Below are 25,007 nucleotides of genomic sequence, written 5' to 3'. Positions count from 1 at the left end.
GGTAGGCCATTTTGATGTCGCCTCACTACGTTTTGGGCCCTTGCCTGCCGCGGGTACTTGGGCCTCCCACACAAGTGAGGCACCATTTTTACCTGGAGACCTGGGGGAACGCTGGGTGGTAGTAAATTTGTGTGAGCCCGGTGATGCCACTACTTTCCCACCCCAAAATGTGTGAAAAAAGTGATTTTTTGAGCAAAAACTGAGGTTTGCAGGGGATTCTGGGTAAGGAAACGATGGGGGATCCACGCAAGCCATACCTCCCTGGAAGCCGCCGGGTGTCTAGTTTTCAGAAATGTGTGGGTTTGGTAGGTTTCCCTAGATGGCCGCCGAGCACCGGGCCAAAAACCAAAGTGACCCCCCTTGCAAAACCAGGTGGTTTTGCGATAGGCCATTTTGATGTCGCCTCACTACGTTTTGGGCCCTTGCCTGCCGCGGGTACTTGGGCCTCCCACACAAGTGAGGCACCATTTTTACCGGGAGACCTGGGGGAACGCTGGGTGGTGGTAAATTTGTGTGAGCCCGGTGATGCCACTACTTTCCCACCCCAAAATGTGTGAAAAAAGTGATTTTTTGAGCAAAAACTGAGGTTTGCAGGAGATTCTGGGTAAGGAAACGTTGGGGGATTCACGCAAGCCATACCTCCCTGGAAGCCGCCGGGTGTCTAGTTTTCAGAAATGCATGGGTTTGGTAGGTTTCCCTAGATGGCCGCCGAGCACCGGGCCAAAAACCAAAGTGACCCCCCTTGCAAAACCAGGTGGTTTTGCAGTAGGCCATTTTGATGTCGCCTCACTACGTTTTGGGCCCTTGCCTGCCGCGGGTACTTGGGCCTCCCACACAAGTGAGGCACCATTTTTACCGGGAGACCTGGGGGAACGCTGGGTGGTAGTAAATTTGTGTGAGCCCGGTGATGCCACTACTTTCCCACCCCAAAATGTGTGAAAAAAGTGATTTTTTGAGCAAAAACTGAGGTTTGCAGGGGATTCTGGGTAAGGAAACGATGGGGGATCCACGCAAGCCATACCTCCCTGGAAGCCGCCGGTGTCTAGTTTTCAGAAATGTGTGGGTTTGGTAGGTTTCCCTAGATGGCCGCCGAGCACCGGGCCAAAAACCAAAGTGACCCCCCTTGCAAAACCAGGTGGTTTTGCGATAGGCCATTTTGATGTCGCCTCACTACGTTTTGGGCCCTTGCCTGCCGCGGGTACTTGGGCCTCCCACACAAGTGAGGCACCATTTTTACCGGGAGACCTGGGGTAACGCTGGGTGGGGGTAAATTTGTGTGAGCCCGGTGATGCCACTACTTTCCCACCCCAAAATGTGTGAAAAAAGTGATTTTTTTGAGCAAAAACTGAGGTTTGCAGGGGATTCTGGGTAAGGAAACGTTGGGGGATCCACGCAAGCCATACCTTCCTGGAAGCCGCCGGGTGTCTAGTTTTCAGAAATGTGTGGGTTTGGTAGGTTTCCCTAGATGGCCGCCGAGCACCGGGCAAAAAACCAAAGTAACCCCCCTTGCAAAACGAGATTAACTATTGTTACTACAGCGTGAGAATTTTGGAATAATACTGCAAAGAAAATGTGGCAGACAGTTTGAGGTTTACAGGACAATGGGGATAAAAAATATTTTTCAATTCACTAGAGAGACATCACCATGAACTCTCAAGGGTTTTCGACAATATCTACAGTTGGTGGGTTATTCTTGCATGGAAAATATACCTTGCCAGAGAAACTAAAGACAAAGATTCCTGCACAACCATCTATTCCTCAAACACACACACATACTGGTTGGATTTGGCACGAGGGCGAGTCATGGTTCAGTGTATTAAATTTTATTAACAAGAGATTTCACAAAAATGAAATGCACTGTCAATAATTAAATTCTCAAAAAACCAAACCAATGACTCGCAGCTCGTGAGCTGTAAAGCCACGTCAAGGCACCAACCACTTTACAGGCCATTCACACACCTTTCATACGTGATACAAACAAGACCATTCGCACCACCAGGCACAAAAGCAACACATTACAAAATTCACCAAAAAGGGACAAGGTACACCCTGCTTCAGAAAGACAAATATTACTGCACAGCCATCTAATCCGCAAGCACACACACATACTGGTTGGATTTGGCACGAGGGTGAGTGATGGTTCAGTAGATACAATTGTATTAGTAAGTGATTTCACAGAAATGAAATGCACTGGTAATAATTGAAAGGGCGAGAAACTGAACCATTGACTCACAGCTCGTGAGCTGTAAAGCCACGACAAGGCACCAACCTCTTTACAGGCCATTCACACACCTTTCATACGTGTGAGACATACAAAACCATTCACACCGCCAGCTGCGGGCCCATCACATAACAAAACTCACACCAGCACACAGCGCCATTCTAGGGCCCATCACTTTCACACGCCCACAATCCAGACACAGCAACTACACAGGCTGATGGATTGCGTGGAGTGGCACTCAGTTAGCAGTGTGTGTAGTGACCAGCAGAAAGTCAATACTCACACACAGCCAGCAGAGCACCATTCCACACACACCGCTAGCCAAACACCAGTCCACGCACACCGCTAGCCAAGCGCCAGTCCACGGACACCACCAGCCAAGCACCAGTCCGCACACACCACCAGTCCACGCACACCGCCAGCCAAGTACCAGTCCACGCACACCGCCTGCCAAGCACCATTCCACGCACACTGCCAGCCAAGCTCCAGTCCACGCACACCACCAGCCAAGCACCAGTCCGTACACACCACCAGTCCACGCACACCGCCAGCCAAGTACCAGTCCACGCACACCGCCTGCAAAGCACCATTCCACGCACACCACCAGCCACGCACCAGTCCACGCACACCGCCAGTCCATGCACACCGCCAGCCAAGCACCATTCCACGCACACCACCAACCAAGTGCCAGTCCACACACACCAACAGCCAAGCGCAAGCCAACACACACCGCCATCACATTTAGGATTTTTTTTTAAAAAAACACAAACAAATTGCAAATAGATACAAATCTTCTAACAGAAAATCAGCAACTAAATACATTGCACTAACACCAACCTTGAAACATAATCAAATTAGCCAAAGAATACAGACCAGGCAGTTCACTTTACCACTCAAGAATCCTCCCAAAATTTTTTTCGGGTGTGGTACGCTCTAAAACAAGCAGAGAGACACAGTGCAGGATGAGAAGGACAGTCGGGGCAGTACATACGACTCTCCTTCCGCAAACCTTTTCGCCAACAGACTCTAAATCTCCTACTGGGAAAATCTTTTGCGGGTGTGGGAGGAATGTGATCTGGAAAGTGGCGTTCTTTCAATCTAGCAACATCCTCCACCAGTCCAACTCTAGGAACACTTGCCTGTTCCACTACAACAAGGCTGCCTATTACAGACTCCTGAAACTTAGCAAAAGTCATCTTTGACTCAGGGCAAGAATCCTGGAACACAACAAAAGCATTAAACATTGCCATGTGGAAAAGATGGATAGCCAACTTCTTGTACCAAATGTAAGCCTTACGAAGAGCAGTGTAAGGTTCCAACCTCTGATCTACTCTGTCAACACCACCCATGTGCCTATTATAGTCTAAAATGCACACAGGTTTGTGCGCTTCAGCGACCTGACCCCAAACAGTCACAGGTGCAGTGCTTTCATCATGGATTGTAGTCAGCATGTAGACATCTCTCCTGTCAGTAAACTTCACAGCAAGAAGCTCCTGGCAACGCAACGCACTGCACTGTCCCCGCACAAGCTTTTGACACACACGTTCTTTCGGGAAACCTTTACGGTTAGAGCGGATTGTGCCACAAGCAAGAGTGTCCACTTTGGCCAATTCCCTGAACAACCGCACACCAGTGTAGAAGTTGTCTACATATAAATGGTGGCCTTTGTTAAAAAATCCTCTTCCAAGTTCCCAAACAATTTTCTTAGTCACTCCAAAAGTGGACGGACAACCAGGGAGATTAAACCTAGATTCCTTACCGGTGTACACCCTGAAATTAGAGACATATCCAGTCCTACTGTCACACAGCATATACAGCTTTATTCCATAGCGTGCCCTCTTACTAGGAATGTATTGCCTAAAAACCAAGCGGCCCTTGAACAACACCAAAGACTCATCCACTGCAATTTGTTTCCCAGGAGCATAGATCTCAGGAAATCGATCAACAAAGTGATCAAGGACAGGCCTAATCCTAAAAAGACGGTCACAATCAGGGTGATCTCGTGGCAACGCTAAACCATTATCAACAAAGTGCATCATCCGAAGCAGAAGCAAATACCAGTCACGAGTCATGACTGCCGGAAAAATAGACGTTGCCATCAAGGGACTGCTAGACCAATATGAAGCCATTGATGGCTTCCTTAGCAAGCCCATCAAAAAAGTTAAACCCAAGAACTTCTTCATCTCTTCAACATTTGTGGGAGTCCGCCGGGTAGCTCTAGAGTGTGGCTTAAGACTGGCACAGTTGTCCCTCAAAAACTGTTCGGCATACAAATTAGTCTGCTCAACAATCTCTGCAAAAAACACATCATCCATAAACAACTGAAAAAAATTGACCGGCAAAAAGTTTTCAGTATTCACTCTAGACCCTGGAACACCAGTAAACTCTAGCAATGCCGGCTGCACCATGCCAGGGGCAACCCAGAGGTCATCACTTTCAAAGGGAAGCCTAGCAGCCCCAGCCTGCAGCCCAGAAGCCTCTTGCCGCACTACACCAACGGGAAGCCTTGCAGCCCCAGCCTGCAACCCAGATGCCTCTTGCCGCACTAGCGGCACATCAGTCTCCTCCTCTAACACAGGCACTTCATCCGCACTAAGAGTATCTTCATCATCCGATGACTCCATACGGAGAGACAACTCACTGCCAGAATCGTCCCCTGCCTCCTCTCCCTCAGATGCAGAGTCAGTCTCTGAACCAATATCAGAGGAAGACTCAAACAGCAAACCAACAACCTGCTGAGCAGTCATCCTGCGGCTAGCCATTTTACTTACTAAGATAGAAGACTGCACAAACAAGTCAACAACAACCAACAATGTGCAAACCAAGTAAGTAAAGAAATGTGTACCTTTATCACAAAGATCAATGTACTCAAAAACTATACAATCCAATTACAAGAGACAGCTGCACTCACCAGAAACTAACTCTGCAGTGACACAGCAAAAACCAACGATATCAAACTAGAAAGAAGAAAAAAAACACATTACTCACAAGACAACAAAATACACATCGAGCACCAATGCAAAAAGTTTTTGACACTCAAAAAACAAACATACTGCTATTATTACACCATTTGCAAAAAAAATTCATGCAGAGAAATCAAACACATTTATATTGTACAAAAAAGAGTCTCTTACCAAACTACACAAACAGCAGAACCGCCAGAAACACGGCAAACTCAAAAGAGCAAAAGCCTTCACCTAGAACAAAAAAGTAAAAAAAAAAAACATTACTATTGCAATTCACAAAAAAAAACAATAAACATAACAACATTCTATGTTACTACCCAAATGGTCAATCGTTATGTTCCAGGTGGGGCAGAAAACAGCAGGAAAAAAAAGGCCAAATACATATTATAAAAATTGCCCCCTGGAAGCGACACTTGCCAAAGGGGTCACTTCCATTTTTATTTACACTACTTCCCTGGTGTCCAGTGGGCTTTTCTGCCCCCCCCCTGGGGCCAGACACAGAGCGAAAGTGGAGCGATCTGCCCCCAGGGGGGGCAGAAAAGTCTGTGCAAAAATGATTCCCCAAGGGAAGCGACCCTTGCCCAAGGGGTCGCTTCCCATAACAAAATTGCGAAATTCCCTGGTGTCTAGTGGGCTTTTTTGCCCCCCCTGGGGGCAGAAACGGACCGGAAGTGGACTGATCTGCCCCCAGGGGGTGCAGAAAAGTCTGTGCACAAATTCTCCCAAATTCAGCCCCAGGGAAGCGACCCTTGCCCAAGGGGTCACTTCCCATATCAATATATCGAAATTCCCTGGTGTCTAGTGGGCTTTTCTGCCCCCCCTGGGGGCAGAAACGGACCGGAAGTGGACCGATCTGCCCCCAGGGGGGGCAGAAGAGTCTTTGCAAAAATTCTCCCCCAGGGAACCGACCCTTGCCCAAGGGGTCGCTTCCCATATCATCATTACGACATCCCTGGTGTCTAGTGGGCTTTTCTGCCCCCCCTGGGGGCAGAAACGGACCGGAAGTGGACCGATCTGCCCCCAGGGGGGGCAGAAGAGTCTTTGCAAAAATTCACCCCCAAGGAAGCGACCCTTGCCCAAGGGGTCGCTTCCCATATCAATATATCCAAATTCCCTGGTGTCTAGTGGGCTTTTCTGCCCCCCCCCCGGGGGCAGAAACGGACCGGAAGTGGACCGATCTGCCCCCAGGGGGGGCAGAAGAGTCTTTGCCAAATTTCACCCCCAGGGAAGCGACCCTTGCCCAAGGGGTCGCTTCCCAATTCACCATTACGACATCCCTGGTGTCTAGTGGGCTTTTCTGCCCCCCCTGGGGGCAGAAACGGAACGAAAGTGGACCGATCTGCCCCAGGGGGGGCAGAAAAGTCTGTCACAATATTGTCCCCCAGGGAAGCGACCCTTGCCCAAGGGGTCGCTTCCCAAATGGCCGAAAACAACATCCCTGGGGTCTAGTGGGGACATTCCTGTCCCACGATCGCGACGCTGTGCGCGATTGTGGAACAGGAATGCCCAGCATTGAGACATCAGGGGAGAGGAAATACTCTTTCCTCTCCCCCGATGCCTCAAGGCCCTGGAATTCCGCCCCCCCCGCCACACCGCAGCAAAACACCTACCTTCCTCGTTGGACGCGCTGGAAGAAATGAATTCCAGCGCGTCCAACGCTTCCTGATGACGCCAGCGCGCGCTGTGCGCACTGACGTCACCAGGAAGCGTGGGGGGGCTCGGGGGTGGCAGCGGAAACTCTTCCGCTGCCATCCCCATCTGTGGGGGCACGATCGGTGCCCCAGGGGGGGAGCGCCAGCGCTTCCCCCAGGGGCTGTGCTCATGACGGAGCGGTTCCGTCATGAGCACAGCTCAACCGATGCTCATGACGGAACCGTTCCGTCATGAGCATCGAAGGGGTTAAAATATAGGCACTCGTGACATTTGGAGGCCCAAAGCACAAAGAAAGTCAAACGTATATAAAATATGAAGGCACTTAAAATGAAGTCAATCTAAAAACAAATTTGAAGGTAAAAACAGGCCAAATTAAAAAATCCCACCACATGGAAAGTCAGATGTTTACATATTCCAAGCAGTAGATGAAACATTGCTGTTCCCAGGATCCACAGATGACGTTCCCAGAGGTGAGTTTCAGAGCAAATCAATAGAGCAAATATGTTCCCATTCAGTCACCACAGCAGTCACTGTGGGAGGAAAAACAACCACTTGCTGTTCCATTAAAACATAACTAGGATCCAAACGACTATTTGCGGAGGCAACCCAGGGAAGCTCATAGAACGCAACAAGGAGCAGAGGTATATGCAGGGGACAGCTGTTCAGATGGGCCTTTGATGGATCAACCAACTGTGATCCCAAGCACATGTTCAGGGCATACTTGTTAAGTGCACAAGTGGCAGCGGAACACAGGCTGTACACAATGAAGCCATACAGGCCAGAAAGACAGAAAAAAATGCTCATCAAGTTCTTGAAGCAGAGGTAGGTATACCAATGAAATGCACCATTTGTTCATGTCACAAAGGGAGTGAGGTAGTGTCAGCTTCATTTGTTCCCAACCTGGGAAATTCATTGGGAAGAAAGGGTAGAACTAGGATCAGGACCAGTGGAAGACACATAGCCTAGGCTCTTAAAAAACCCTGCAATTCCAGCCCTATCAGACATATAAAAAAAACACAATTGACCAGCTCCCAAAAATGTAGTGGGAAGTTAGGACAGAGAAGCGCCTGATTCTTCAAAGAGGAACGAGCCACCTGATGATCAAACGTCTCTATGTCCGAAGTTAAGGCCACATCTGTTTAAAACCACAAGGCTTTCAGTTTGCTCAGGGTGTCAAAGCACACAGTGGTAAGATTAATTGAAGGCCACAATGTGTCCTCCCTAGCTATATGGGTAGGAGAAAACAGGACTTGTGTGCAACATGTTACAATGGAAGTGACGGTCACCATGTAGGCAACCCCTTGCTTCATTCCAGAGCAACCCTGATCGTTCAACATCAGCTAACTCCTATTTGAGAGCAGTCTGAAGGTTGAAGGGCCACCTGAGACCCTGTTAAGTGACTAGAAAGAGTTTCCACAGATGCATTGCAATCCCGGTGCAACAAAACGTTCTTGGACACTAGGGACCTACTTAAAGTATTCTCACAGTCCAAACAGATGAGAAAAATTTCAGTGTCCTTATTTCTACACCGAAAAGTGAAAGGAAATTCCCATTGTTCATGGATGAACCCTTTAACTAACACTTCATACCTGCCCAATTGATGGTGTTGTAGACAGTAGTGAAAATAAAGCGTTGATATCGGCAGTGTAATATACCATGAGTTATCTAATCTGGGGAAACCATTTCTGCAACAGTAAAAGGTAATCTGTCTAGCTACTCAATGTGTAACATTGTGTATTTAGCATATTTCCATGCCTTAGCTATCTGTTGTTCGGAAAGATGGTAAGGTGAAAACAGGTTGGTTACCTTAGCGTGTTGCCATGGCACGTCTCCAGAATGTAATGTTTGTAATGCCCAGCTCAACAATAGAATCGACCTAAGCTGACACTGTCCATGTTGTAATGCAGGCAAGTCTTGTTAAATCACATATATTGTGGATGATACAATGTTATCCAGGGAATAGATTCTAGATGATAATGTAGTCACCCCGTAGTCCACCAGTGCCAGAGCTTGTTCTAAGTTAGCTCTATCAATCTCATGCAACCTTTTAACAGCTTCCTGTTGAGATATTTTATATATCTCATCCTAGACAGTGTAAAAGGAGCAATTTTGACTTGGTTTCCAAGGATTCACTAAAAAGTCTCATAAATCCAGGTCATCTGATAAAAGTGACAAGTGCTGTTTTACCTGGGACAGTGTTGAGGACTTTAGCTAGTCAAGGCACAACTTCCCAACACTGTAAGTGGTTACCATTCCCAATTGTTCACTCTGCACATATTTGTATTGCTGTAGGGTCCTAGGCCCTCATGCATGCATGAGGACACAGACACGGTACATTGATAGTAGAACTGGCCCAGGGCACGTGCTCCGGGCCCCGTTATTGGCAGGGTCACATGTCCTGTGATGCCTGTGCTGGATGGGTGTGGGGTGGGGTGAGAGCCAGCCCTCGGGGAGTGGCTGTTGCTGGCAACAACTAGAACAGTGGCCAGCTGGTCACTACTTACCTCCAACACTTTATTAAAAATGAAACAGCAGAGGCCAAACTGTTGGTGAGAATAGAACGGTAATTAGGAACTTCCACTGAGTCTCTTTAGCTGCCTGTAAATGTAAAGACGATGGTTGAACAGCAGCTGGGACCACCAGTTATGTTTAGCAGTTCATTGGTGCCCTGCTGGTCCGGTCTCCTTTCGACTCTGTGCATGGAATTTGACATCACGGTCTTTCTCGGCATAGCTCTCCTGGAGAAGGAGCAGGTAGAGTGATGGTGGATGAGATAGAAGTTACTTTTTTCACCAATCAGTACTGTTTGTCGTGGCATCTCAACTCAGGCAGCATTGCTTCTCGCTTTGAAATGGTGGAGTAGTTGCAAGACATCCCTCTCACTAGGATGCCCCTCTCGCAGGTGTTTCCCTCTCACAGGATGTCCAGGAGGCCCTCTTCACCAGGCTTCCGCTGGACTGGGTGCACTTCGCCAAGTTGCTGCAACAGCACCTGCTGGGTGTGTGGAAGGAGCACTACGAGTCCCAATTTCAAGTACTGAGCTCCACCTGAAGGGTAGTTGGTTACTCCTGCCACTTAGCATGAGGTCTTCGTCTTCCTGGGACCGGCAGAAGAGTGGCTGTAAACTCATCTTTCATGGCGGGACCTGCTCTCACCGGCGTCGCCATGGGCTGGTGTGGAGTGGTCGGATCCTCTTTTTCCAGACGTCCGAGCAGTCTCACCGCGCAGTCTCCCGTGTGACCCCAGAGGTGGATGTCACGGATGGTCCAGCCTTCTCGCATCTGCAATCACCAGGTGTTCTGAAGACTCATGGATAGGTGGTTTGGTAGTCTCTCCAAGTTCCACCGGTTTTCTCCAGGTACTGTGCTCCATGCCTGATGTTCTTGCACTTGTCACATTTGCCTTCCGGTGTGCATGTTGTCATATCACACACACTTCTCTCTTTCTTCCTCTTGACATTTCTTCACGGTGGTGTCATGTCACACAATGTTCTCCTTTTTATTCTTTCACTTCGCAACGCGGTCTAGTCCCATCTTCTTGCTCGTCCTCAATGACAAGGCCTCTCCGTGCGACGTGCCCTTCACACGGGTCTCCCTGGTCCTGTCCAACTCCTAGGACAATGCTTTCTCTTCCTTCAGTGACTAGACCTGTTGCCGCGACCTTCTTCTTGTCAATACTCATTCTCAGTCTTCATTCTTTTATTCCAGGTCTTTCTTCTCTGACATCTTCTTTTGTCATCGTCACTGTGACCTCTTCTCAGGTCACTGCTTCACCGACCTTTTCTCAGGTCACCGTTTCGCCGATCTCTTGCAGTTCATACTCCGCTGCGCTCTGGCAGGTCATCTCTTTTGAGGGTGCGCACCTGCACCTCAATACCACACCGATGTGGCTCTCTCGTTACACTGTCCAGCTTCACAGAATGAGCCGTGCTGCGTAACCATCTGGGCCCTCCTCCTTGCAGGACGTTTAGTCTTGCGCTCTGGTCCATACTGTCCTTGTTTGGGGTACAACTTCAACGCAACTTCTTCTCCTTGCACTCTTTCCTCATCTGCTTATGGTGGCGTCCTTTCGCCACAGGCGGTGCATGCAGTGCACTTTTCCTCCACCGTTCATGGACTTGCTGCCATCACTCCTGGTGGCAATACTTCCAGAGTCCTTGCTTGTTGCGGTGACCACCTGTGGCCACATGGTGTCACCGCATCTCTCCTTCTGAGACTCTGGCAGCCTTTCAGCCTAAACTATGGCCAGTGGTCACTTGCTGACTGAGGAAGTAGTCCTTTTTTTTCACCCCTCACACGACTATCTTGGGGGGGTGGTCTGCCACTTCTCTTCACACAGGTGCACTTTTTCCCTCCACCACGTTGAGCTGCAGCAACTGTTCTTGTGCTGCATTGGTTTCCTTTGTCATTGCTTCTCACCAGTACTTATATTAGTGTGTGTTTTTTTCCTAAATGTGTATTCCACATATTAATGCAGGCAATAGTCACACCCTTGGCCTCCTTCAAGGTACTTGCGCTCATGCTGGCCATCCTCTTCCTCTGTCTCCTCTGCCAAAAACAGTACTTCTTTAACATATGCCGCTTTGCCTTCAGTGTACAGTTTTTTTGTTTGTTTCATAGTTGCTTTAGGTCTCGGCCCTCGCAGGACTGCCGTAGGGATTCTGTGCATCTCCCTTTTATCCCTTCTCATAGCTGTACGGGCCTCGCAACGTGCTGTGCAGCAGGAAGTCTTCACCTGGCTGCAGCACCTTCACAGGGCTCCCCATGCTGCAGGTAGCACTCCTGCTGTCCTGGTGAGTGTTTGCTCTCTTTTCCTCTGATTGCAAGTAGGGCCATCGTGCTGCATAGTGCTTTTTACACTCCTCACTCCAGCCGCACCAACCACTAGATACAGCCCCGCCCACCGCACTTCTCTGTTGTGTTACCCGCTGCGTGCCAGTTTCAATCTGCTCTATTTCCCATCTCTCAGCAGCAGCCACTCACCTCATGGGCTGCACGAGGGCTGGATCTGCTGTCCGGAATCTCATGTGCCTTGCCTCAGCACTGCATGTGGCCTCAGGTGACGGTCGACGCTGCCTACTCATACCATTCGGTAAGGCCTCTGTCCTCAGCACTCCTTCACATGCCTTGTGCGCCCGCTGGCCTTCTTTGCTTTACCATACCTCCATTACAGTCTAGGAGAAAGCCCGGTCCATGTCTACTTCCTCTCCCTTGGATGAAGTTCTTTTTTTTTGCAATACAGTGGTGCGGAGAGGGGTCAACCATGCAGGCTTTGGCAGTATCCTGGGGTGGGCACTGCTTCCCACTTTTCGGCACTTTTTTTACTGCTGTTCCGATCAGCCGTGGGCCTCACGCTGTCTCCTCCTTCCTTTACCCCACTGCCACAGCCTCTCTTGGTTCTCACGCCGCATGGGGGAAGAAGGGGCTGGAGCTGCTGCATGGACACTCTGGAACTTTGCTATAGGGCAGTGTTCTTCACGGGGGTGGGAGGGAGCGGGTTGCTGGTCTGCTCACGTCCTCCCCGTCAGGTTTTATTTGCTGTCCGGTCCCCCCACTTAGGGCTCTCACCTTCTGCCCGACGACTGCACAAGCACTTCAGATGCGGGGTGGACTCCCGCTGAATAAATACAGTTCTGGTCACTCTTTTTCTCTCTACAGCCGCTCGGCACCTCTGTCATCCTATGGGTTCGCCTCATGCCCGGCGGATTTTCGCTTCCAATGCTGGTGGGCTCCACCTGGCTCTCGCGTCTGTTGGACCTCAGCAAGTTGATAGCAGAGGCATGCCACTGGTTCCTTTGGTCACCACGCGGTCATTCTGCACTCGTGAGCCATAACTTCCTTGCGGGCATGCCAGATGCAGGGTGGGCTCCCAATCACCTCTTTCACCCCAGGGCTCTTCACATACCCCATTGGCTATCAGGCTGCTTCCTGCTGTGAAGTTCCTAAGGCTACTTCATACAAAATCTAAACAAATTTATATAAATGAAAATAGTGACACTAGGGATAGAAAAATACAAACTTATTTATTACAATATATATTTTTTTGTAGACATTTTTTTACATATGGGTCACAGAACCAAGGCTGTAATACATTCTAACTATAATCCTTCATCCAAACACTCATACTTCGTACTCTGATTATTATTGTTATATGTATGATAGAATGTCAGCATCCTGAATTCATTAGATGTCTGACGCATATAAAATGAATGATTAGGACACTAAATCTCATGGATTTCTATAATTGAAGGGTGGGTTCCAAGATGTCCAAGATGAACGCGCGTTTCGGCAGTGTACCACCTTCCTCAAGAGAGCCACCTCCAATATTCTTGTTCTGTGAAAACAAAATACATTGTATCTACGTGTCACTACTCTAAAAATACGAACAAAAATATTTTATATACAATGATTTCACAATTGCATTGCAAAATATAACTTGCACATGGAAGAGCCGGCCACCATTAAGAGATGTTGGAAGAGGAGAAAAAAGGCAAATACAAGAGATAAAAGGTAAAAAATGATGATAATAAAAAAATAATAATAATTGTGCAATAGTGAACTTACTGTGCCCATAGATAAAGAGTGCATCAAAATAAAGAAAGAAGGTTTAGGAAGTAAAAAAGGAAAAGAAGAAGAAAAGGGTTGTATATCCAGATCGATGCAAAAGGACCCAGATGTAGCTTCGACTCAATGCTGGAAATGGATGGAAAGAGATGCAAGCACGTCCCCAAGCCAGTGGTGGGCTGCAGAGGATAGCCACAAGTAAAACAAGAGTAACGGTTAGACTGTCTTACCGAAATCAAAGATGACCAAAGAGCTAACCAGGTTAGGCACTAAAATCACTGTTTGCCATGTCTTGGATATACAGTCCTATAAAAAGTAGATAATGACATGAATGCTATGACGAGTTGCAAATGATAATGCAAAAAGGGCAAAACTGGTACTGGCAAAGCACGTCGATAACTCCAAGTGAGCCACACAGGATAGAAAGAACCGTATTAAACAAGAAAAATTGAGAAAGCAAACATGTCCAATGGAGCTAGATCGTCGAGACAAAATAAATAAGTCAACAGTAATTAAGTTTAGGGACAACTAAGGAATTTGAGAATTTGAGAAAATGCAAGCGGGAACACACACAGGAGGTGAAGATGCCAGCTTACCCCTACAGTGTGCACAATGCGATGATAAATACTCGAGTCAGGTACCAAAGGTGTGTTAACTTTCAGTGAGATGGGTACTGATCATATCTATCCAAAGATGACAAGACAGCAGGAGTAAGGAATTACAAGTGGAACAGATAAACAATGAAGGGCAAAAACCCATGAATGATTACCTTTTAAGTAGATGCAAGAAACAAATATATAGGAGGACTGCTGATCCCTACGACCGCAGGAATATAGAAAGATTTAAAAACAAGATGAATCTGTGGACAAAGGGAAACATGCCAAAGGAAAAGCTGCAGATTACTGGATTCAGACTAGCTAGCCGGCACTAAGGAATAAAAACACCAATTGGTAATTACCTCATAATAAGTGTGAAAGGTTCACCGGATGCGGGGTGATTTAAAAAAGATGATGAAATGTGAGGAGAGAGCAAAAGCACACCCCAAGTCAAATGGCTGGAACTTACAAGATGTGGAACCAACTCAGAAATGGAAAGGGAAGAACACTAAAGGTTAAAGGTAAAGCTGTACTTTAATATTCGGGACCGCGTAGGGGACAGGGCCCTGTCTATCTTGGTATTAGCAAACCGCAAATGGTTAATGCGGTATGTACGAGTGCTTTATATATCGTTCTAGCTATGAATGCACTGTGTACACGCTATTCTGCTTCACTACGCGGGTTCCATTTTGGAAGCAGTGGCCATCTTGTCATTGCCCTCACATAGGCTATAATGGAGTAAATACGGGCCTCACAGTAGATGGGCTTCCCCTCTGACTTCTCTGTGACCTGGGCAGCTGGCTCTGCTGCCCCGGGTCAAACTGGTCTCACGAGCTCCCCTTCCTCCGTCCACCTGTGATTAGCATCAGGGCTTGACCCGTCATAAAACCCTTTCATTCTACACAATCCTCCGGCTAATCTCTTTCACACCTGCTTGTTCCTGCTTTATGACTTGTTTCCCAAAACAGGAGATGCTCATGTTTATTGGGGGGTCTATTGACATCCGATGTGGGATCTGAACCTTACTGTGTAAATCATTGTGGGCTGGCCGAACTGGAATGTGGGATGGTCATCATGACTCTGCCTTTTCTTTGTAATGTACACTTGTATATTGCCGTATCATAAAACCTAGGAATGTATGCTTGCGGCAAGGAAAAGGGTATTTAAGATGATGTCCGTGCCTATGATTTTCAGCAGTCTCCTGAGAACATACACGCTGTTGTACTTCTAGGATACCTGTAATTGGTCTGCAGCCAATAAACGAATCTTTGACTTCACCCAGAAGACTCTGTGTTTCTGTAGGTCTGGAACAGGGTGAACCCAGAAGTCATAGGGTGTGTGCCCCTGCACCGCTGGGTCTAAAATACCCAGTACTTCAGTTTGGCGCCCAACGTTGGGCGATTTCAGCGGTACCAGTACAAGCCAGAGGTTCGTGAGGAGCTTCGTGTGTTAATTCCAGAGGAAGGCCGCCACTTCATCGACCCCTGCATGTCGACGTGGTCCGAAAGTCTTTTCTGCAAGGTTCTCCGCGTCCCGACGGCTACGAAGGACTGCTGCCCTGATTAATCGACCTGTTTTGGACCCTTGACGAGTTTTGAGAGAGCGAAAAAATTGAGAGAGTCTTCTGGTGACGTCATCGATCAGCAATATTCAGTTAAGTATAAGTGGAGCGTCTCCCATTTGTTTTTGGTATCCTTCGGGATCGTTTGATTTGGTAATTTGGTAATTTGGAGTTTGCAAACGCCAAAGCCAGAGGACTCGTGTATTCATGAGAATATCGTAATCGATAATCCTTTGACGTTTGGATCTAGACTAGTGAGCAAAGATGCCTGGTTCTGGACTATTTGGTAGATTATTCTGTTTGGGTTGTGGAAAAGATTTCCAGCTGGAGGAATCATGTCCGGTTCCTCCGGTTGGAACTCCAACTTATGAGCTCTATGTAAAACATGGCGTAGGCCCCATTGCATATAACGAAGTGTGGATCCACTACACTAGGAAAGACGGTGTTTTAAAATGGCCCCAAAATGGTAGTTTCGATACCGATATTTTAGATAATTTGGAAATTAAATTGTTTAAGAAGAAAGCCCGGCCTACGATGTTTGACTCTTTCAGCTTATGGCGAAAGGAAGCCAAACAGAAGGAAATTAAGCTAGCGAAAAAGAATAAGAGAGAGAAAGGTATGACAGTAATGCAAGCAGCTGTACAATTTAAAGACAATGAGGAGGAGCAGATGAGTGAGCAATTGCACAGGCAGCGCAAGTTAGGGATTGACAAATGTTACCCAGCTTTACCACATTCTAAGCAGAATGAGTTAGAAGAAAAGGAGAAAGATCCCCTGATGTCACATTTGTTGAGTTCGCCACCCCCGTATGCTCAAAATGCCACGGCACCTCCCCAGCTTGTGAATATGCCACCTCCAGTGAATATACTGCAAGCCTTGCCGCAACCGCCAGCTGCTTTGCAGCCGGCTCTTATCAATGTAGCGCAGCCCTCTCAAGGGCCGCCAGTTGTGCTTCCAACTGCCCCCGCACTTCCTGCGACTTTGCCTAATACAGCAGCTGCCTCTTCTGACACTCTTCCTTGCACCACTCCAGTACCTGTTTCTACATCCTCTTTTCTCCCCTCTGTTTATCCCCCTGTTTTCGCCTCAACTTCTCTTCAGCGCGACAGCGTTTAGCTAATGTGGTTACTACATTAATGTCGCCTCTCTTTGAGTCATCTGGTGCGACTCCTGGTTTACAGCGTAAGCAATTGCGTAGTCAATTGCCTAACCCTGATGAGAAAAAGGTAATAGATAGCATGGCGCGTAGATGGATTGTTTTCCCTTCATTGTATGATGTGGAATCAGTTGTCAACGTTTTCCATCAATGGGATGCCCCAAAACAGAGATGTGTGTTCGAGAAAATGTGCGAAATTCTCTGTGAAGAATTGGAGGATAGTGGTAAAAATCCGAGCCCGCAGGAATTGTGTAGAGTGAGGTTTGATTTTGGAACTGGTATAATTGTGGACCGCGAAGTAGATAAAGCAGTTGCGGTTGTATTGTCCTTCAGGAATGATGATTGTCAACAGTCATTGTTTGAACAAGATGTCCTTGTGGGGAAAAAGGTAAAAGCGCGACAATACCCCATGAGAGAAGTTCCCCCGGTATGGAAGGAAGCAGTTGCAGCCGGTGCCGGTATCGCCGCTGTGCCAGCGCATTTCCAGCGTGTTTGGGTGCATGTTCCATGGAAGCGCTCTGAGGTGTTAGCACTTAAGCAGTCCTTACCTGATCCCCGTAAAAACCCAGCAGGTTATTATAAAGAGTTGTCCCAGACGGCAGGGTCATGCGTTATGAATCTGGCCGACATAGACATGTTGTTTGGTAATGTTGTTCCACAGCCTCTATGGGGATCAATTCGTAATGTAGATCACGATGCAGAACTAGGGGATACATGGGCTAATATTATTGCTGCTGATGCTAGACAAACTGGTGGCGCGAAACCAGAACCTTTAGTAGCTGAACTGCCTGGTAGAATCATCACGTATATGAAGACAATAATGTCTGCGATGCGCGTAAATTGGGACAAGTTATCTGCATGTAAGCGGAAGAAAGATGAGACAGTGTCAGACTTCTTTACTAGGTTTGAAGAAACGTTTATTGATCACAGTGGGCAGGATATGAGTACTGAGGGTGGCCAACGGTTGTTTGTGGATAAGTTTGTGCAGAATCTACTCCCTGACCTGTGTAAAAAGTTAAAAGATTCAGAAAGTTCTTCGGCTGTTTCTTCTTCAGCGCAAATACTGGCTACTGCACAGTATTATGAAAATAGAGATAAAGACGAGAAAGATAGAACAGAGAAGAAAACGAAGGAATTAAAGACAAAGGTCCTTTTTCAGCAGGCCTATCCGCCACGTGGAGGACAGAATAATTATAGACAACCCCAAGGTGTCTATCACCAACCCCAACAGTTTCAGAACAATCAGCAAATGAACGGGTATTATCAACCACGTGTCCCTGTAGGTCCCAACCAATGTTCATACTGCAAAGAGGAAGGTCATTATAAATATAGTTGCCCTAAATTAATGCAGCGGAACGGTAATGCGTATGGCGCAAGAGGTAGGGGTGGTCAGCAAGCTCCTAGAGGCCGAGGGCGTGGAAATGCTCCCCAGAACGCGCGTCCTCTGCCGCCTCAAAGTACCATTAATAGCTTTGATCAGCAAGCTAACGCGACTAGTAATACAGCACAGTATTATAATAATGATTATTATGCAGAGGACGGTGATGCAGAAAATAATGATTACTAGGACAGCCATAGACAGAGAGAGGGAGTTGTTTCAGTGCCAGTGAATCAGAGTGGACCGTATGTTGAGGTGACTACAGCAAATGTAACGGAGCCTTTTCTGCTAGACACTGGTGCTGCAAAGAGTTCAATTATGCATTCAAAACTCCCTGGCGCACCTTTGTCTGGCGATATAAATGTTTCAGTAGGTTTTTCTGGCGCCCCGGTTAGGAACCCGATTTCTAGTCCCATGTCACTTTCTGTTGGACCTTGCGAGTTGAAAGCACCCCTGATTCTGACAACAGGTTGTGGTGAGAATTTACTGGGATTAGATTTGTTGAAAAGATTGCACGCTACACTGTATTGTTCTCCTTCAGGAGTACAACTTACATTAGGCAAGAAAGTGATTTCCCCAATGTACTTGTCTAAAAACATAATGCCGCCTGAATTTTCATCCCTTCCGGATGCCCTTTGGGCTACTGGTCCCAATGATGTGGGCCTCTTGGAGATACCGCCATACGTGGTGACTTTAAAGGCTAATGTCAGACTGCCACGTATTCCCCAGTACAAGATCTCTAATGAAGGCCAGAAAGCATTGTTAGACATTGTCAGCGACTTGATTAATAAGGGTGTGATTGAAGAGACAAGAGGCAACGTTTGCAATAGTCCGATTTTACCTGTCTTAAAACGAACGGATCCTTCACAGCCACCTGTTTACAGATTTGTGATCGATCTCAGAGAGGTTAATAAGATTGTTGTGCCCCAGTTTCCAGTTGTCCCTGATATAACTGCCTTGTTAACGATGATTCCAGCCTCTGCTGCATGGTTTTCAGTGATTGATTTAAAGAATGCTTTCTTTAGTATCCCAATTGCAGAAGAGAGCAGAGACATTTTTGGTTTTAGTCTGGGAGGCCGAAGCTTCCGCTTCAAACGCGCTCCCCAGGGCTATTGTGAGAGTCCATCAATATACAGTCAAGCTTTGAAAGCGCAGCTTGATGCACTTGTTTTACCTAGTGGCGCTATCCTGATTCAGTACGTGGATGATTTACTAATTGCCGCGGATACTGAAAAGATTTGTAAAGAAGCCACATTGTCATTGTTGCGCCATTTATCTGCTTTCCATCACAAAGTGTCTCTCTCTAAACTGCAGTATTGTCGACAAGAAGTGACCTACTTAGGTCATCTCTTATCGAAGGAGGGAAGGAAACTGACCCCATAAAGAATTCAAGCCATTGCACAGTTGAGTGTGCCGAAAACACAGAGAGAAGTGCGTGCTTTCTTGGGCATCACTTCATACTGTAGGCATTGGATCCCTAGTTTTTCTTTGTTGGCAAAACCTTTTGTAGCCTTAACATGCAAAGACATCCCCGAATCCTATCCCATGGTCTGAAGAGTGCCAGAGAAGTTTTGTGGAATTGCGTAATGCATTGTGTTCGGCTCCTGTGTTGGGTACCCCTGACTACAGTAAGCCTTTTACATTGTATGTTCACGAGAAAGATGGTTGTACGTTGTCAGTGTTAACACAGCCTTTTGGCGACAGACCGCGCCCATGCGCATATTTTTCATCAACCTTGGACCCTGTAGCGAGGGCATTGCCAAGCTGTCTGAGAGCGACAGCTGCTGCAGCAATGTCTATCCGACAATCTGCTGGTTTGGTAATGGACAACACATTGATTGTTATGGTTCCACACGCAGTAGACACATTATTAAATAGAACCAAGACACAACACTTGACTAGTGCGCGATTATCAGGCTATGAGCTTACACTGTTAGCAAATCACATACACATAAAGAGATGTAATACGCTGAATCCAGCTACATTATTGCCAGTCCCAGCAGACTCAGACGAGATTGAGCAACACGACTGTCTGTTCAGAACAGAAGAAGAGACGAAAGGGAGAGTAGATCTAAAAGATACTCCCCTGACTGAGTGTGATGGCACTTTATGGGTGGATGGTTCATGTTTCAAACTCCCTAATGGTGACACGACTGCTGCATATGCTATCACGACTTTACACACGGTCGTGGAAACTGCACGAGTGCCACATAATTCGGCCCAAGCAGCGGAATTAATCGCCCTCACGAGAGCGTGTGTGTTATCTGAAGGAATGAGAGTGAATATATACACAGATAGCCAGTACGCCTTTGGCGTGGCTCATAATTTTGGGCGACTGTGGAAGGAGCGTGGGTTCCTGACGTCGCATGGAGGTAAAATTCAGAATGGCAAGTTGGTGAATGATCTCCTTGAGTCACTGACCCTACCGTTGCAAGTTGCGATCATGAAATGCAGTGCGCACAGGAAAGTCACAGATGATGTTGGACGTGGGAATGCGTTTGCTGATGAGACGGCGAAAGAAACAGCACAGAATGTGAAGACTAGAATGTATGTTGCAGGCCCCGCAAGATGGGTTGATGATGTTGGGATGTGTGAGAACACAATAGAGAGTGTGAAGTCGCTTCAAGCTGAAGCCACAGAGAAAGAGTTAAGCAAGTGGAGAGAAAGTATGGGTAAGTTGGATGAGAATGGTTGTTGGATTGATCTGACAGAACATAAGCGATGGTTATTGCCTGATGCATATGTGCTCCCAGTGGTTACTATGGCACATGGAATGGCACACATCAGTACGAAAGGAATTTGTAAGTTGTTGGCTCCAGTATGGCAGAATGCTGGGATTCCCAATTGTGCAGAGAATGTGGTCAAGAATTGCATGGTATGCTTGAAGTACAACCCTGGTAGGGGAACCCCAACTCCAGCTGGTCACTTTGCACCCCCATCATGTCCATTCGAAGTTTTGCAGCTGGACTTTATTCACATGGAAAGATGCAACAACCTGAAATATGTACTGGTGGTTGTTTGTGCTTTCTCAAAATGGATAGAGGCTTATCCTCTGAAAGATAACACTGCCCTATCCACAGCCAAAGCCCTTGTGAAGGAATTTTTCCATAGATTTGGAATGCCAAGAATGGTGTGGTGTGATAATGGAAGTGAGTTTGTGGGTAAAGTGATGAAGAATGTCTGTGAAGGGCTAGGGATAAAGCAGAAGTTCCATGCTGCAAATCACCCCCAATCAGCTGGACTAGTAGAACGCTACAATGGAGCCTTAAAGCTCAAGCTGGCCAAAATCCAGGCGAGCACCGGTCTTAAATGGCCTGACGCTCTGCCTTTAGCACTCCTGTCCACCAGAATGACCATACACTCACGAGTGGGACTTAGCCCTTACGAGGTCGTCTTTGGCCGTCCGGCCAACGTATGGGGTGTACCGAGGCCTACGAAGTTTAGTGAGATTGAGCATCCAGTACTACTCGATTACCTGTATGATTTGACTGTTAAACTGCGTGTTTTGCACCAACAGGTACATGATACTCTTCCCCAAGCTTCTGAACCTCCTGGACACCCTATCAACCCTGGCTCGTGGGTCCTGATCCGAAATTTCCAGCGTAAGAGCAATGACGAGCCTCGCTGGATCGGCCCTCACCTTGTGCTCCTGTCGACAAGATCAGCGGTACGAGTAAAAGGGAAGAAGCACTGGATCCATGGTACCCACTGCAAAGTAGTCCCCTTGCCTCTGCCATATGACCAGTGGGTCCAGGAGGGTATCGCCGACTCTGAGGCAGACACTGTACCTCGTTTTGTACCATTCAGTGACGCACGCCTAAAAGACACAGTTTCAAACCAAGAGAGTGACAATATTCTGCAGGAAGCTGTGCCACCATCAAATCGATTGGACACCACTGAGCCTGAACTTTTGTTCCAAGACCAAACAGCACCTGGCTGTCTCCGTTATAATTTGAGACCAAGGCCCATGGACAAATAAAGATTTCCTCACTATTTCCTTTTTGACATTTTTGCTCTCCCATCTGAAGGACTTTCTTGATTTTTGTTTTTCGAACCACCATCCGGGTTCTGCCGCAGGGTCGCGGTGCCAAGACTTTGGGGTACAGGCCGAAGACGTTAGGTCAACGGTTCTGGTTGGTCTAGGGCGTTTCCCTGGACTGACAGGCGTACTCCTTAGCAGAAGAAACTCATCCGCCGCGAGCGGCCCGAGTAGAGGATGGAGTTTTTTAAGATGGAGAGACCGATTGAGGAAATGAACTTTAACGCAAGGATGTGTAGAATTGTAAAAAGTAAATGTTTTGTATTTTTGTGCCTTTTTACACTGTGTAGCATAATGATGTTCATCGTAGGATTTGAGTTTTTCTCCGCTCAAAAGCCCATTACACCCACTGAACAGCCCATACCTCTTTCTACTGCCTCCTCTCACTCTTTTCACCCTTTGCCCGAGCACGAACAGACCAGACGATCAGAGTTCGTAAATAACTCGTTTATCCAGCTCTTGCACCAGCACCAACTGGTAATGAATACGACCAATTGCTGGGTGTGTGGGTTAATGCCACATACCATTAACAAGGGTATTCCTTATTTGGTGCTGCCGTATAGTTACAATGGATCGTCATGGGCATTCCAAACCATGTTTCTCTATGCTCTAGATACGTACTCCCCTAGCCAACCGCGTTCCATTAGACCTATCACCAATAATAAGGCTTTGATAAAAGGAGTTGCCGATATGAGTAGGTATATTGATGCATACTCATCCATTCCCAAAGAAGAGCTGAGACCTTATGTAGGATGGAACGCGACGGGGTATAGTATTAGTCTGGGTGAAAGACAGCGAAAAATCTCATCCCCAATCTGGGTCGTACCCCACATGGGTCGGTTCTGCTTACAGGGTAATGGTCAGAATCCTAGAGCTCAACTGGGAAGAAGTGACTGTACTGAAACGTACACTTTCCCGTCACAGTTCTCCCCTGCGTTTTTGGCTGCCAAAGGCACATATTTCATCTGTAATGACCGAGCATATACATGGCTGCCCCCTGATTTCTCGGGCACATGTTATATTGCGAACTTGCTACCGCCGACATTTACTGCTGCCTCTGACTATCACAAGACCAGAGTTGTGAGAGGTGTGATTAGTAAGGAGGACACTGCCGGTCAGGAAGCGGGAGACTTCTTTTTGGGTTTCCTGCCGTTTTGGGGACCTATGGTGAATAGTAGGAACCTGAGACAGCTGACTCGTGTGGTTGAATCCACTGTCAATGTAACGGCTGGTGCCCTTGGTAATCTGACGGCTGAGCTCCAAGCGGATCGCCTTATGACTTTACAGAACCGCATGGTTCTAGACGTTATTCTTGCAGACCGCGGTGGGGTATGCAAGGTCATCCAATCCAGTTGCTGCATTTTCATACCAGATAACGCTCCAACAGTTTATCAAGCCATCTCCAAACTCCATAAAATATCTGAATCCATACACGTGGATAAGGGAGACTGGTCACTGGTGGGGTGGTTCTGGGAATTGATATCTACCTGGGGTTGGAAAGTTCTGATGGTCATTGGAATGATCTTAGCCAGTCTTTTCCTGTTCTGTCTGTGTATACAGTGTGCTCCTACGATATGTGGCCTCTGTGCTACCTTATGTGTAAGGAAACCTGTATCGAGGGACGAGCTAAGTAATAGGATGATGCTACAGCAACATCTCCATGACTTTGTGAACATTGACCTGGACTCGGATTAAGATGAGTATAGTGATTGCCTATGTAAGGGCAAAAGGAGGGTCTGTCGTACTTTAATATTCGGGACCGCGTAGGGGACAGGGCCCTACCCCTGTCTATCTTGGTATTAGCAAACCGCAAATGGTTAATGCGGTATGTACGAGTGCTTTATATATCGTTCTAGCTATGAATGCACTGTGTACACGCTATTCTGCTTCACTACGCGGGTTCCATTTTGGAAGCAGTGGCCATCTTGTCATTGCCCTCACATAGGCTATAATGGAGTAAATACGGGCCTCACAGTAGATGGGCTTCCCCTCTGACTTCTCTGTGACCTGGGCAGCTGGCTCTGCTGCCCCGGGTCAAACTGGTCTCACGAGCTCCCCTTCCTCCGTCCACCTGTGATTAGCATCAGGGCTTGACCCGTCATAAAACCCTTTCATTCTACACAATCCTCCGGCTAATCTCTTTCACACCTGCTTGTTCCTGCTTTATGACTTGTTTCCCAAAACAGGAGATGCTCATGTTTATTGGGGGGTCTATTGACATCCGATGTGGGATCTGAACCTTACTGTGTAAATCATTGTGGGCTGGCCGAACTGGAATGTGGGATGGTCATCATGACTCTGCCTTTTCTTTGTAATGTACACTTGTATATTGCCGTATCATAAAACCTAGGAATGTATGCTTGAGGCAAGGAAAAGGGTATTTAAGATGATGTCCGTGCCTATGATTTTCAGCAGTCTCCTGAGAACATACACGCTGTTGTACTTCTAGGATACCTGTAATTGGTCTGCAGCCAATAAACGAATCTTTGACTTCACCCAGAAGACTCTGTGTTTCTGTAGGTCTGGAACAGGGTGAACCCAGAAGTCATAGGGTGTGTGCCCCTGCACCGCTGGGTCTAAAATACCCAGTACTTCAGTTATTGTTAACAGTTACTACAAAAAGCAAGTGACCTACACGGGTATGCTCAGGAGGTATTTAATACAGGGATGCATAAGTGCCGACATTTTAACAGCAGCCGTCCTATACAGATACTACAGTGGAAAATGGGTTACGCATGTATACTCAAGTATGATTAAAATAGGGAGACGCAATGCTAGCGTTCTACAGATAGCCGTGACTCTTACCGTGTACTACAAACGATGAAGGATCCAAGAGCGGACGTCCAACCTTCTCCACTCCTGTAGCCCGTCAAA

This window comes from Triturus cristatus, chromosome 5_2 (genome assembly GCF_964204655.1).
Source record: "Triturus cristatus chromosome 5_2, aTriCri1.1, whole genome shotgun sequence".
Taxonomy (NCBI): Eukaryota; Metazoa; Chordata; class Amphibia; order Caudata; family Salamandridae; genus Triturus; species Triturus cristatus.
The sequence above is the reverse complement of the archived record's forward strand: the minus strand, read 5'-3'. Positions refer to the sequence as shown.